Raw genomic sequence first — 15,349 nt, 5'->3', positions numbered from 1 at the left:
TCCAATCGCAAAAAAAGACCTGTGGGGAAACAAATTCCAGCAGACAAAGTGTGCACGACATTTCATTTGCCTTCTTTTTCGCAGATCAAGTAATAGGCTGGGGAAGGGTCTTGACCCGAAACGTCACCTGTTCCTTTTCTTTGGAGATGCTGCCTTGACCCACTGAGTTACTCCAGCTTTTTGCGTCAGTCTTTGGTGTAAACCAGCATCTGCAGTTCCTTCCTACACAATTAATAGTATGAACATGGCAGATAATAAATAGCAAGGATGACAATCATACTATTCAAATGAAGCAGCAATTATAATTTTTTTTGTCAACCCTAAGATAAGCCCACAACCTTGTATCCATATCTGTTACGAAGTGAGACATTGTGTGGTGATTATTCAGGAGAGTACAGGAGAGCCATGATTCCAATAATCGGTAGAAATCACTTCAAGTAAATTGCCACAGGAACATTATATTCAGCACCTGAATCAAATTAACTAAGTGCCATTAATTACCATTTAGCTGAAGCATTGGTTTCAGAAGCATGTTTCTGATTAAATTTAAAAGATGGATGACATGATGTTTAATAGTTAAGAGGTTGTGTTTTTGGTTTTATTTGGCACAGTTCAAGTTTACAGTTTTCTAACGATGGAGACCAACAGTTTCTTGTGGTAGACACAAAATGCTAGAGTAGCTCAGCGGGCCAAGCAGCATCTCTGGAGAGAAGGAGAGAGAAAAAAAGGATCACTCCAGCATTTTGTGTCTACCTTCAATTTAAAGCAGCATCTATAGTTCTTTCCTAAACAGTTTCTTTTGGTTTTCAATTGATCAAATTTCACAGGGATGGATGCAAAGTTAAAGCAGAAGCTAGCCCAAGAGGGTTGTCTTCGCACAAACTGCTAAGACGTTGGATCTGCATTCAATGAGAGTTCAGATGAATGAGAGGTGATTTTATTGACACACATAAGATCCCATGGGGATATTACAGAGATATTAAAAAGTTGGAGAGTTTCAAACAAGAGGATATAGTTTCAAATTAAAGTGGATGGTCATTTAAAACTTGGATGCTTGGAATTTCTTGCAGGAGGCTGCACAGAGGCGGTGGTAGAATTGCTGCCTTACAATGCCGGAGAATTGGAATTTCTTGCAGAAGACCCAGGTTGGATTTTGACTCTGGATGCTGTCTGTATGGAGTTTGCAGGTCCTTCCTATGACCTGAGTGGGTTTTCTCCAGGTGCTCCGGTTTCCTCCCACGCTCCAAAGACGTACAGGTTTGCAGGTTAACTGGCCCCGGTAAAATTGTAAATTGTCCCTAGTGTGTAGGATAGTGCCAGTGTACGGGGTGATCACTAGTCGGCACGGACTCCATGGGCCGAAGGGCCTGTTTCCGCACGGTATCTCTAAAGTAAAGTCTAAAGGGTGCTGAATCCCAGAACCTCCTTTGCCCAGAGGAGTGTGCAGACAAGATCACTGGAGGTAGGTAAAGAGGAGGTAGATTATTTTTTGAAAGATCGGGGAACTGCAGGCTGCATGAAACTGGTAGGGAGGAGAAACAAAGGCCTGGGACAGATGAGCTTTGAAAATAATGAGCAGTGGACCATGTTTAATGGCTGGCCGGCCCACTTATGCTCCTATTCACTTGTGTTCCAGGGTCATTTTTAGTCTTTACTTATTCCTTTTTTCCCAGCGTGGAGATTTTTTAGTTTAGCTTTGTTTAGAGATACAGTGCGGAAACAGGCCCTTCGGCCCACCGAGTCCGCACTGACCAGTGATTCCCGCACATTAACACTATCTTACACGCACTAGGGACCATTTACACTTATACCAAGCCAATTAACCTACAAACCTGTACGTCTCGGGAGTGTGGGAGGAATCCGAAAATCTCTGAGAAAATCCAAGCAGGTCACGGGGAGAACGTACAAACTCCGTACAGACAGCACCCGTGGTCAGGATTGAACCTGGGTCTCTAGCGCTGTAAGGCATCAACTCTACCGCTGCGCCACCTTGCCACCCTTCAGTGAATTTTTTTGTTAATTATTTAGTTAATTTTAAATACCAGACACTTTCTTCTTTCCTGGGCATTGAAGTCAACAAAAGAACACGGTTTAGTTGCATTTTAGTACATAATCAACCCTCATCTGGGGCATTTTCTTTTCATTAGCTACAGAATGACCTCCTAAATCATATTGCAAATTATTAACCCATTATGATGATTGCTGTGGATCATCCTAAATGACAAATGGATTGAGAATGTCAAATATTGGCTTATTGTTGTGGCGTGAGCTGACCACTCTTACAATCACCAGGCAATTACCAACCAATTTTCATGTCTTTGCTCTGGACCGCATTGGAATCTGAGCGTCTAAAGTGAAAGGCTGTACAATGGCTGTGTTATTCAAAAGAACCATGGACCAATACTTCAGACTTTAGAGATGCAGCATGGAAACAGGTTCTTCAGCCCACTGAGTCCACACCAACCAGCGATCACACAGTACTCTAGCACTGTCCGACACACTGTGGACAATTTGCAATTTCCAGAAACCAATTATCCCACAAACCTGTACACCTTTGGAATGTGGGAGGAAACCGGAGCACCCAGAGAAAAACCATGCAGGAACAGGGAGAACGTACAAACTCTGTACAGACAGCCCCCGTAATCAGGATCGAACCGGAGTCTCCGGCGCTGTGAGGCAGCAACTCTGGCGCTGTGAGGCAGCAACTCTGGCGCTGTGAGGCAGCAACTCTGGCGCTGTGAGGCAGCAACTCTGGCGCTGTGAGGCAGCAACTCTGGCGCTGTGAGGCAGCAACTCTGGCGCTGTGAGCCAGCAACTCTGGCGCTGTGAGGCAGCAACTCTGGCGCTGTGAGGCAGCAACTCTGGCGCTGTGAGGCAGCAACTCTGGCGCTGTGAGGCAGCAACTCTGGCGCTGTGAGCCAGCAACTCTACCGCTGTGCCACTGTGTTGCCCAAATGGTCCTGCAGATGTAAACCGATGCAATTTGGAAATTACAGTTTAGTGTAAAAATAAATCTTGAAATAAAGGTGGATAAAGGTAAATCAATTTTTTTTTTAAGTAAATGGTTCACAAATGTCTCTAATTAATAAATCCATTTTGATCTGTATGTCACTCCAGTTACTACAGCAGTCACATAAATGTGTCCCCTTCCCTGTGCTCAGGATGGGCCAATATTGGAATGTGACATCGGATAAACTCTGCTGCAATGTAATCTGGTTCCATTGATTACGTTGCTGTGTCTCATGTTTAGCGCACACAGGCAGAGATTGACTTTGTCCCCAATTAACCAGTTAGCTGTTCTCTGAAATAGCTTAGTGATTAAAACTCAGTTGACTCCAAGTCGCTGCACGTAAGATGGGTAATAAATACTGACCTCCAGTGCAAAAAAGAGCTATATTTATACAAAAGAAATACAATTTTCCATTGCTCTGTCCTCCAGAACACACTATTGTGAATTGCTTGTCACCAGGGAGACGAAAACCAGTCAGAATGGTAATTTTGTGATGGGACACTGACGGTTGAATGCCCACTGCCATCAAATGATCCATACCAAGGATGGATGTCAGTTCATAATTTGCTGTATTCTATTTTTTGTTCTGCGCAGTGTTTGTATTTTGCAACTGCTGCACAATTTGCCCTTTGTGTTAAGAAATTGCTTTGCTGCACCTTTTACAATTCACATGTCACAGTGTATTTCATTTGCCTGACACCAATGCATTTGAGAACGAAGCCATTTAATAAGATGCAAGATTTACTTAAGGATGGAGATTATTTATGTGAACAATGAGCTCCCGCTGTCAGAGAAAATAGTAGTAATTGTGTTTGGTGAAAATACCATTCTTCAATACAATCCGAACAATTGTAGGAATCGCAGGCAGCAACATTTCTCAGTTCATTGCCAAACACAAAGTGCTGGAGGAATCAGTGGGGGGACTGGATAGATGATGTTTCAGTCGGGGACCCTTCCTCACACTAATTGTAGTAGCGGGCAGAAAGCTGGAAAAATGATGCGGAGCAAGACAAAGCCAGGCAAATGATAGCGAGATGCAGGTGAGAGGGGTTTGGGTCCTGATCCAAAACATTGGCTATCCATTCCCTCTGCTGATGCTGCCTGACCCGTTGAGTTCATCCAGCACTTTGTGTTTTGCGCAAGGTTCCAGCATCTGCAGTTCTCAATTTAGTATTCAGCAGGATGCTGTGCTAATTTTAAGTTTAGTTTTAGTTCAGTTTAGAGGTACAGTGCAGAATCAGGCCCATCGGCCCACCGAATCTGCACGGACAAGCGATTTTGCCCGCACATTAACACTCCCCTGCACGCACTTGGGACAATTTTCCATTTCTACCAAAAGCCAATTAACCTACAAACCTGTATATCTTTGGAGTGTGGGAGGAAAGCAAAGATCTCGGTGAAAACCCACGCGGGTCACGGGGAGAACGTACAAACTCCGCACAGACAAGCACCTGAAGTCGGGATCAAACCTGGAACTGTGGTGATATCAGGCAGAAGCTCTACCGCTGTGCCACCGTGCCACCCTGTTACCCTGTTACTTCACAGTCCCTGTCACAGAGGCAGATTGCCAGGAAAGCTTTCCTTTGTGTAGAAAGGAACTGCAGATGCTGGTTTAAACCGAAAATAGACTGGAGTAACTCAGCGGGACAGGCAGCATCTCTGGAGCGAAGGAATGGGTGACGTTTTCAGATGTCTCAAGTAGGGTCTCGACCCAACACCTTTGTGACAGCAGTGGGTTTGCCTTAAATATTTTTATCGATGTTTGCACCCATATTCATCCACACACTTGTTCATACTGTTTGGATGTTCTCCCTGTGTCCCTATGGGTTCATCGAGTAGGACAATGCTAGATTCATATGTTAAAGGAGCAGAATTAGGCCATTCAGCCCATCAAGTCTACTCTGCCTACTAGATCATGGCTGATCTAACTTTACCTCTCAACCCCATTCTCCTGCCTTCGCCCCACAACTCCTGACACATCATAACATAAAATAGTTTCACTTGGAAGCTTCGGGAAATTGAAGATTAACCATCTCAATGCTTCTCTCTCGTGCCCTGAGGGAAATAATGTAGTTAGGACTTTACTTGTAAAATTCTTTGTGGTGCGCTAAAAAATAATTCTGTCAGAATAGAGCTTTGTCACCAGAGTCATATTTATTTTTTCATCCAGTATTTGAAAATCTATTATGTTGAAATGTGTCTCCCTGTCAGTGTTTCAAATTAATAGAATATAACGAGGAGGCAGGAAGATTACTGGGTAGCTCTGACCCAGATGTGTTCATCAAGTTAAGGAGCTTTATTGATTTTTGTATTGTTTGATTATTGCTTTGCCTTGATTCTGATTCTCATTCCCTTTCCTTTGCTCCATTTTTGACAGGCACCTATTGAAGTAGCCTGTCAACGGGCTGTTGCTCAAACAGTGTGATGTCCTTTGATAATTATCTTGTCAAACTTATTGCTTCTGACTTGCAGAGGCGGATGTATTTCAATTATTCTCTCTGTGCTATTGTTCTTAATTGAGGATTGGATGAGAGATGGCGTACCTGCCACAGAACATTTTTAAAGCCAATGGTGGCTTCTGAATGCTTTTTAATAAAAAAATTGGGGGGGGGGGGAAGCTGCAAAAGTGCAGCCACATCCAGTGGCTGCTGACTGCAGAGCTGTTTATCACATGCACTGCGGGGAATTGCAGCTTTCATTGTCAGTTGGACTCCAGTCTTCCATTAAATCCTCAAGTAAAAGATCAAAGATTGTTTGTCCATGCAGTGTACAGCTACCACTTGTACTAAGATTCAAACAAATCGTCCAGAGTCTCTTGTGACCAACAGAACTGCCAACACGAGGTGCTGGAGTAACTCATCGGGTCAGGCAGCAACTCTGGAGGGCACGGATAGGCTGTGGTTTAGGTTGGGATCCTTCTTCCTAGTCTGAAGAATGACCCTGACCCGAAATGCTACCTATCCATGTGTGAGTCTGAAGAAGGGTCCCAACCCAAAATGTCGCCCATCCATGTCCTCCAGAGATGCTGCCTAACCTGCTGAGTTACTCCAGCATTTTGTGTTCTGTTCCAGCATCTGCAGTTCCTTGTATCTGTCGAACTGCCAACAAACTTCTTTCCGGGATAGTGACATTTAAAAATGACTTTTTTGAATCTCAAGCTCTTGTGTTTGCTGACTTTGAGATAGCAACCAACAATAATTAGATTTTATAGTGTCCACTGGTTTCCTATACCATATGTTGAAGTGAACAAACTGTCCTTTAAGAAATATGGCCAAAACTACATTCTGAGCAAAATGCTTCCATTTGTAGAATGTTTACTTATTTAATCCTTCAGCACACTTTGTTCTCAATTGCATCATTATTGGCTCTCAGGACGATTTACAGATACGAAAGCTTTTTGTATAGTTTTGAAAGATGCTTCTCCAACTATTTCCAGGGGTTGGTTATATTCTGCATATGTGAGCCACACTATTGGGGGAACAAAACATTATTGAATATGAAGGTAGATGAATAACTACAGTAATTAATTAATAAAAGGCTCTTCCAAGAGTACTGATAAATAAGTCAACAACATCCTTCAACACAACCATAAACCTACAATTACCTTGTAACTTCTACCATATTGTCATGTATGTTGTGCATTAGTGTACATTCCATTCTCTGACATGTGACTTTATCTAATGCCTCATATGAGTATTTTACAGCATTTCTACCAGAATCATTTAACAGGGCTTGTAAAATTCATAACTGATTAATTCATTTAATAACTGATTCATTAATGTTTAAGTTTCTGTCATAAAACTATATGATCCAAAGGAAATGGGAAATTTCTCACAACGTCAAGGACAGAAATTAAGCTTCTGTGCTTTTTTTTTCACTTCCAACATAACTCCTAATTATCTAAATTTATGCTGATTAGCTAATTAATTTATTGCATCGTATGGAAGTGACATTCCCAATCTCGTTGTACCCCTGTACAATGACAACAAAGATATATTGCAAACTCGTGATACGGAATATCTTTAGTCAGAGGGTGGTGAATCTGTGGAATTCTTTGCCACATAAGGCTGTGGAGGCCATGTCAGTGGATATTTTTAAGGCCGAGATGATAGATTCTTGATTAGTACAGGTGTCAGAGGTTATGGGGAGAAGGCAGGAGAATGGGGTTAGGAGGGAGAGATAGATCAGCCATGATTGAATGGCAGAGTAGACGATGGGCTGAATGGCCTAATTCTACTCCTATTCCTCATGACATGACCTTATATGATCAATTCAGTATTTAAACCATAGGTGGCAGGGTGACGCATTTGTAGAGTTGCTGCCTTACAGCACCAGAGACCCAGGTTCGATCCTGGCTATGGGTGCTGTCTGTATGGAGTTAGCACATTCTCCCTGTGACTGTGTGGGTTTCTCCGGATGCTCCCGTTTCTTCCCACATTCCAAAGACGTACAGGATTGTGGGTTAATTGGCTGCAGGAAAGATTGTAAATGGTCCCTAGTGTGTCAGACAGTGCTTGGGTATGGGGATCGTTGGTCGGCGTTGACTCGGTGGGCCGCCCGCAGGACCTGTTTCCGAGCTGTATCACTAAACTAAACTAAACTAAACAAAAAGTACTGGAAACGCTAATCAGGTCAGGCAGCATCTGTGGAAAGAGAAATAGTTCAAGTTTAAGGCCATGGTCGCTCTACCTGAACTGGGAAAATGAGAAACATGTGGTTTTAAGTTGGGAAGAGGAAGGGAAAATAAGGCAAAGGGTTGCTGTAGGGATTCCAACCATTATGTGCCGGCTGGCAGTTAGATGCAGGGACATATTAGACAAAGGGACATAAAGAGTTAGATGTGGCCCTTGTGGCTAAAGGGAGAGAAGGCAGGTACGGGTTACTGAGCTGGATGATCAGCCATGATCATATTGAATGGCGGTGCAGGCTCGAAGGGCCGAATGGCCTACTCCTGCACCTATTTTCTATGTTTCTATGTTTCCATTAAAGCTTAGAAATGCCGTGGAGTTACTGAACCCAAAAGCACAAGGAGAATTCTGAAATTGCACGGGACAAACTGTGTCCTTAGGAGAGAGGAGTGGTAACTGGTTTGTTCTACAAGATTAACTGCAGTAAACAGAAAAGGTGAATTACCTCAAATTAGACATAAAATGGTGGAGTAACTCAGCGGGTCATGCAGCATCTCTGGAGAGAAGGAATAGGTAACATTTTGGATCGATCCGAAACGTCATGCATTCCTTCTCTCCAGAGATGCTGCCTGGCCTGCTGAGTTACTCCAACATTGTTTGTCTATATTCGGCGTAAACCAGCATCTGCAGTTCCTTCCTACAGTTACCTGAAATTGTTCAATTTGACATTTAGTCCTGAAGCAAGATAAATTGTCTTGTGTCCTTTAATTTTGATTTTTGAGCATTTCAAGGAAGGGGAAATGACAGTATTTGACATCCAAAATATGCCATCATGATTTTGTCATAGACCAGATGTCCTCTTTTCTGTGGTAGCGAAGATAACTAACTCCGTTGTGTGACAATTTGCTGATTTGGTGTTTTCGTGCATTTTAAATGTTGGTATTTTCCAAAAAATAATTCTTGAATCAAGAAAAAAGAACCAAATTCTGGTAAATGAGGACATATCCATTGCTCACAACTCACTAACTGCTATTTCTATCTTTTGGACTTCTTTTAAAACTAAAGAATCTTGACACAAATTTCCAAATTTAACCATAGAGGGCAATAGACTTTAGCAAAACAGTTCAGTGATAATGCAAAACGTTTGCTTTGCAATTACCTAACGATTGCTTAATCGTTTACATATCATCATATCATATATATACAGCCGGAAACAGGCCTTTTCGGCCCACCAAGTCCGTGCCGCCCAGCGATCCCCGTACATTAACACTATCCTACACCCACTAGGGACAATTTTTACATTTACCCAGCCAATTAACCTACATACCTGTACGTCTTTGGAGTGTGGGAGGAAACCGAAGATCTCGGAGAAAACCCACGCAGGTCACGGGGAGAACGTACAAACTCCTTACAGTGCAGCACCCGTAGTCAGGATCGAACCTGAGTCTCCGGCGCTGCATTCGCTGTAAAGCAGCAACTCTACCGCTGCGCTACCGTGCCGCCCATGTTCATAATTTATTTTATTACAAAATCCTTGGGGATGTCTCATTTCAAAACCCGATGTGCAGTGAGGATCAAGACTATATAAACATAGCACAAAAAGTAAGAAAATTTGTGTTTGGTAGATTATTTCTTTGTTGTAACAATGCTTCTTGGCAATAAATCTTATACCGTTGGAAAGCCTGTTTATTTCCCTTTTAAATGGTGCCACATTTGTAAGGAACATGCATTTGTGGGATGAGCAGCAGAGCTGAGTATGTGGGTTGCGCCCATGAAAAATCTGCCAAATCTTCTCTGCCAATGCCAAACAGCTTATTCTGCCATTGACTCTTGTTCGGTGTTGTTTGGTGGATTGGATGATTGAAGTCTGAAGAAACAAGACATATTGGCAATTTAACAATTTATTCATTTAATAAAGAGGAGCCTCAGTAGCGTGTGGAAGAACCATACACAGCCACAACAGCCTGGCACCTCCTCCTCATGCTGGTCACCAGCCTGGTCACACACTGTTGTGGGATGGCATCCCATTCTTCAACCAGCATTTGTCGCAAGTCAGCCAACGTGGTTGTGTTGGTCACTCTGGCATGAACAGCACGCCCAAGCTGATCCCACAAGTGTTCAATGAGGTTGAGGTCAGGACTGCTGGCAGGCCATTCCATCCTCTCCACTCCCAAATTCTGGAGGTAGTCTCTGAGAAACCCTGCTCTGTGGGGGCGAGCATTGTCATCTTGGAGGATAGAGTTCGGTCCCAGACTGTGGAGATATGGGATTGTCACTGGTTGCAGAATCTCATCTCGATATCTCTCTGCATTGAGATTGCCTCCAATGATGACAAGCCTCGTTTTTCCAGTGAGGGAGATGCCGCCCCACACCATCACACTGCCTCCACCAAAAGATGTTACTCTATCGGTGCAGCAATCAGCATAGCGTTCTCCGCGTCTTCTCCACACTTTGACCCTATGATCCAACTGCCGTAGGCAGAATCTGGACTCATCGCTGAACATAACGTTCCTCCACATGTTCAGGTTCCAGTGCACGTGTTGCCGACACCAGTGCAAACAGGCCTGACGGTGAAGGGCAGTCATGGCAGGCCTCCTGGCAGCCCTATGAGACCGGAGATCGGCTGCGTGCAGTCTGTTCCGAATTGTCTGGGCAGAGAGCCGTCGGCCATATCGTCCTGCAAACCTTGACTGCAAATCTGTAGAAGACAGCCTATGGTTCCTAAGTGCTGACAGGTCAAGGAAACGGTCTTCTTCGGGTGTCGTCTTCTTGGGACGCCCACCTCGCGGGCTGTCTCTGACATCCCCCGTTATATGGAACTTGGCCTTCACTTTGGAGATGGTACTAGGGCTCATTTCAAATAATGCCGCAACTTGGTTTTGCGGAACACCAGCTTGAAGTTGCCCTATCGCACGAGCCCTATCCAGATCGGTCAAACGTGGCATGCCGATTCTTGGAGCAGACACCTACTGATCACTGTAGCAGGGCTCATACTCACAGATGCTGCCAATCAGGTGCCAATCAGGCACCTGATTGTCAGCACCTGGGGGTATCAGAAGCTCAAAACAAGTCAATAGCAACAGCAGAATAAGCTGTTTGGCATTGGCAGAGAAGATTTGGCAAATTTTTCATGGGCGCAACCCATATACTCAGCTCTGCTGCTCATCCCACAAATGCATGTTCCTTACAAATGTGGCACCATTTAAAATGGAAATAAACAGGCTTTCCAACGGTATAAGATTTATTGCCAAGAAGCATTGTTACAACAAAGAAATAATCTACCAAACACAAATTTCCTTACTTTTTGTGCTATGTTTTACTAAAACTCATTTATTTGTTTGTTCCTGAACTACAGCCAAAACGGTACACGATAGCACGACAATTTTAGGCCCACCTTACTCACCATCACTAATGGAAGAAGTTTCATTGAAATCGGTGTTATATTTTTAATGTTATCCACATTTTAAAGTTTAAATCTATCTCCCTAGGTAGGGAGGGGGCTGGAGGGAGGGCGAGGGGGGAGGAGGGAGGCTAAGGGGGGTTGAGGGGGGAGAGGAGGGGAGGAGGGGAGGAGGGGGAAGGGGGGGAGGAGGGGGGAGGGAGGGGGAAGGGGGGAGGGAGGGGGAAGGGGGGAGGGAGGGGGAAGGGGGGAGGGAGGGGGGGAGGGAGGCGGGGGGGAGGGAGGCGGGGGGGAGGGAGGCGGGGGGGAGGGAGGCAGGAGAGGGTGTTGCACCAATGCAGGAGGTTTGGGCCCAACGAGTCCACTTGGTCCAGTACTTACTAAATGGGCACGGACATGTATTTATTATAAATACGTAATCCGAGTTAATACATTGAAAATTATCCTGCTACTGTTATGTTAGCCCTTTCTGCTTCATTCCCATACACTCTGACATGCTTGAATCTTGAATCTTACTTGCAATTTTGGTTTCACATACAGTGTATGAGAAACTTGGCTCTCATTACTACACCATTACAGAGGCTCCAGGAAATGGTGGCTTGCAAAGTGATAGGTTTGAATAAAACCATAAAATGAATGCAGAATTGTGCAACCAGCTCTCTTTTGCAATGTTATGTTGGTATTGTTTTGCAATTCCTAATAACAAATGTAGAATATTGAGGGATTTTGAATACTGTTGCTGTTGAGCAACTTCAGTTACTTAGTTCCTATAAGGAATTTCAATTGTTCTACTTCCTAGGCGTTCCATATAAAGACAACCACATTTTCCACTCAAAAAGCAGGAGTTAGGTGTGGCACACCTAGTTTACCTACTTAATCGCATGAGAAAGGAGAAGAATCAAACTTCATCATTGACAATGGGTGAATTCCAAATTACACTCCCAAATGTGAACCTGGTAATTTGGATAAAACAATCATAAGATTTGAGTGAGTTTAAACTAACATTTTGTATTTAATTGACTTTAATGTATCGTAAACTTCAAGTGCCAAGTTTGTTACTTTCAAATGTTTAATTTTTTACACTATGGCTATTTAATTTTGAATAATTTTTGAATGGAAGTGTCGGAGATATTCTAATACTTACAGAGTGTTGGTAAACTTGAAGCAAGGTTGAACTGGCTGCCAATGCACTGCATGTGATAACCGATTGATGAGGCCATGCTCGGGCACTCCACGATCATTGAACCTGGTTTACTTGCAGGAGTTCACTCTGGACACAACTAGTGGTTGGCAGGAACGTGACTGGTCACCATAGACATTGGGGTGGCACAGTGGAGCAGTGGTAGAGTTGTTGCCTCACAGCGTCAGAGACCCAGGTTCATTCCTGTCTCTATGACGTTTGTACGTTCTCCATGTGACCACATGGGTTGTATCTGGGTACTCCGGTTTCCTCCCACATTCCAAGGATGTACAGGTTTGTAGTTAATTGGCTTCTGGAAATTGACCATTGTGTGTAGGATGCGAAACTGGGATAACAAAGAACTGGTGTATGGCTTGAGGAGGCTAAACTCTCGTAGAAGAGAGGAGGAGAACTCCTTCAAAGTAGATATACCTTGAGGAGACCGTTCAGTCTAAAGAAGGGTCTTGACCCGAAATGTCTCACATTCCCTATCTCCTGGATGCTGCCTTCCCTGCAGAGTTACTCCAGCATTTTGTGATACCTTCCCCTAGTGTATGGCTGATCGTTGGTTGACCCAGACTTGGTGGGCCGATGGGCCTGTTTCCACACTGTATCTCTAAACTAAACTAAAACATAGACAGCAAGAAACTAAGCATAAATTTTGTGGTAATAGATTGCAAATCTCAAATTAGAACATTGGCACTTTCTGAAACACGTGCTAAGTTTCTAAATCTGATGTATAAGAAAGTTGGAGATGGAGGACATTGGCTAGTGTGCATCGGCACAAAACAGGAGTATGTGTAGTGTTTTAGAGGTCACTGTGACAAATTGAAAAATTTCCAGTATTGCAGAATAGCTCTGTTGTGGGATCCACCTCCCGGCAGATTTTACATTAACCAACAGTTCAGTGTACATCTCCAAGGGCCTCGATGAGATCTCGTTATGCATTCTGCAGCTTCTCTCTCTCTCCTTGGCAAATGTTATGCACATGGCATCTGTCCAGCTACCAAGAGTGTGCCTTTAAGGGCTGACACCCTTCTCTGATTGCTGTGCAGCGACAAGCTGGCAGCTGTGATAAGCTAAAAGTGCTTCCATCAGGCCATGATTTAACACATTGTTCTGTTGCGAAGCAAGGCTAATCCTGTTACACGCTGTCTTGCAGCCAATTTCACAATTGATTTGGGGAACTTAATTTTTTTTTGCAAATTTTTAGCTCACCAAAAAAGGTTAGATCTCATTTCTCAGTGCTTGCTGAGGTACAGGGTCTCGACCGGAAATGTCACCCATTCCTTCTCTCCAGAGATGTCGCCTGTCCCGGCCCGCTGGGCTACTCCAGCATTTCGTGTCTATCTTCGATTTATACCAGCATCTGCAGCTCCTTCCTGCACTCCTCAACATCCTGTTAGTTCTGCTTTTGGAATTATTTTGATTTATGCCAATGTATATTTATTTCCGATGCCCTGCGCATTTGTCAATGCTTGGAACTGCAGCTGGAAAGTTAACGATGAAAAGGGACCAACAAAAAAAATGAGGCGGCCATATAAAAGGGAGCAATTCCTCACTCTGTGGACAGATGTCAGCACAGTAATCCATTACCGTCGGAGTGACGGTCAGGAGGGTGAAGTTTGTGATTACAAGTGAAGAAATGGAGCCTTTCACTGTGCTGACAGCAGCTCCTGGAGTTGCTACAGGTTGCCACAAAAACTCACGTACTCCCTGAACACAGCAGCCGCATCATTTTCCACTGAGATAGTGGGGCCAGCCAGCAATGTTACCTTGCATCATTACGTTGATTTTGGAATTGGGTTCATCAGTGAAGGCCATGGACCAGCATGGTGCATCCGACAGACACTTCGAAATCACTGCGTTTACATGCACATGTCGAGATGCTGCCAGATGCTGACCAATTTATTCCAAAGTAGCAGGGAGCATTATTAGTCCCAGCACTGCTTTTGTCAGTTGGCATGTTACAATTTGTTTCATTGGTTTGTTTAAATGAATACTGACTAGCTAATCAAATTATTGCATCGTATGGGAGGCGCATTTCCAATCTCGTTGTACCCCTGTACAATGACAATAAAGATATATTGTATTGTATTGTATTACGGTCCCCAGCTGTCTTCTATCGCTTGAAGTCTCAGGTGTTCACATAATAGAACCATCGTCCCAACATAGATGGCAAGCACAATGAAAAAGCCATGAGATTGATAAGGTAGATGCCTAATTGAATGTAATGTCACAGTGAAGCAATGAGTAGAGTTGCTGTCCAAAAGCTCCAGCAACATTGGGTCCATTCTAACCTCTAGTGCTGTCTGTAGGTACTTTGCACACTCCCCCTATGACCAGGTAAGTGTCATCTGAGTGCACCGGTTTCATTCCAAAGATGTGTAAGTTGGCCACTGCAAATAGCCCCTAATGTGTAGACAATTAGTTTAGTCTGAAGAAGGGTCTCATCCCGAAACATCACTTATTTCTTTTCTCCAGATATGATGTCTGACTTGATGAGTTACTCCAGTATTTTGTGTCTAGTTTCAGTTTAAACTAGCATCTGCTGTTCCTTCTGACACATTAGTTTAGTTTAGATCAGTTTAGATTAGTTTATTGTCACGTGTACCGAGGTACGGTGAAAAGCTTGCTAACCAGTCAGCGGAAAGACAATACATGATTACAATTGATCCATTCACAGTGTACAGATACATGATAAAGCGAATAACGTGAATAACGTTTAGTGCAAATAAAACCAGTAAAGTCCAATCAAAGGTAGCACAGTTAAAGTAAGAAATGGTGCTAAAGGAGTAGAGATTTAAATGAGTGGAGCGATTATAATGCGCGATTGCAGATCCACTTCTGTGACTCGCACACAAAGAGATACCTGGGTTAGGCACTAAGAGGTTATTATTGGAAATGTAGGGCAAATAACATGAGTTGGTCCCAACCTGAAAATTCACCTATGCATGTTCTCTCCAGAGATGTGTCCAAGCCACTGAGTTACTCCAGCACTTTGTAACCTTAACATGTGCTGGTATAGATTTAACCGCTCCAACCCATTATAAAGATACAGTAAAAAGAGATAATAGATTTATTGTACAGATGCTGAAGTAACTTCAGAGATTGTAGAACCAAATATAACC

This window comes from Rhinoraja longicauda, chromosome 24 (assembly GCF_053455715.1).
Source record: "Rhinoraja longicauda isolate Sanriku21f chromosome 24, sRhiLon1.1, whole genome shotgun sequence".
Lineage (NCBI taxonomy): Eukaryota > Metazoa > Chordata > Chondrichthyes > Rajiformes > Arhynchobatidae > Rhinoraja > Rhinoraja longicauda.
Note: the sequence above shows the minus strand (reverse complement) of the source record.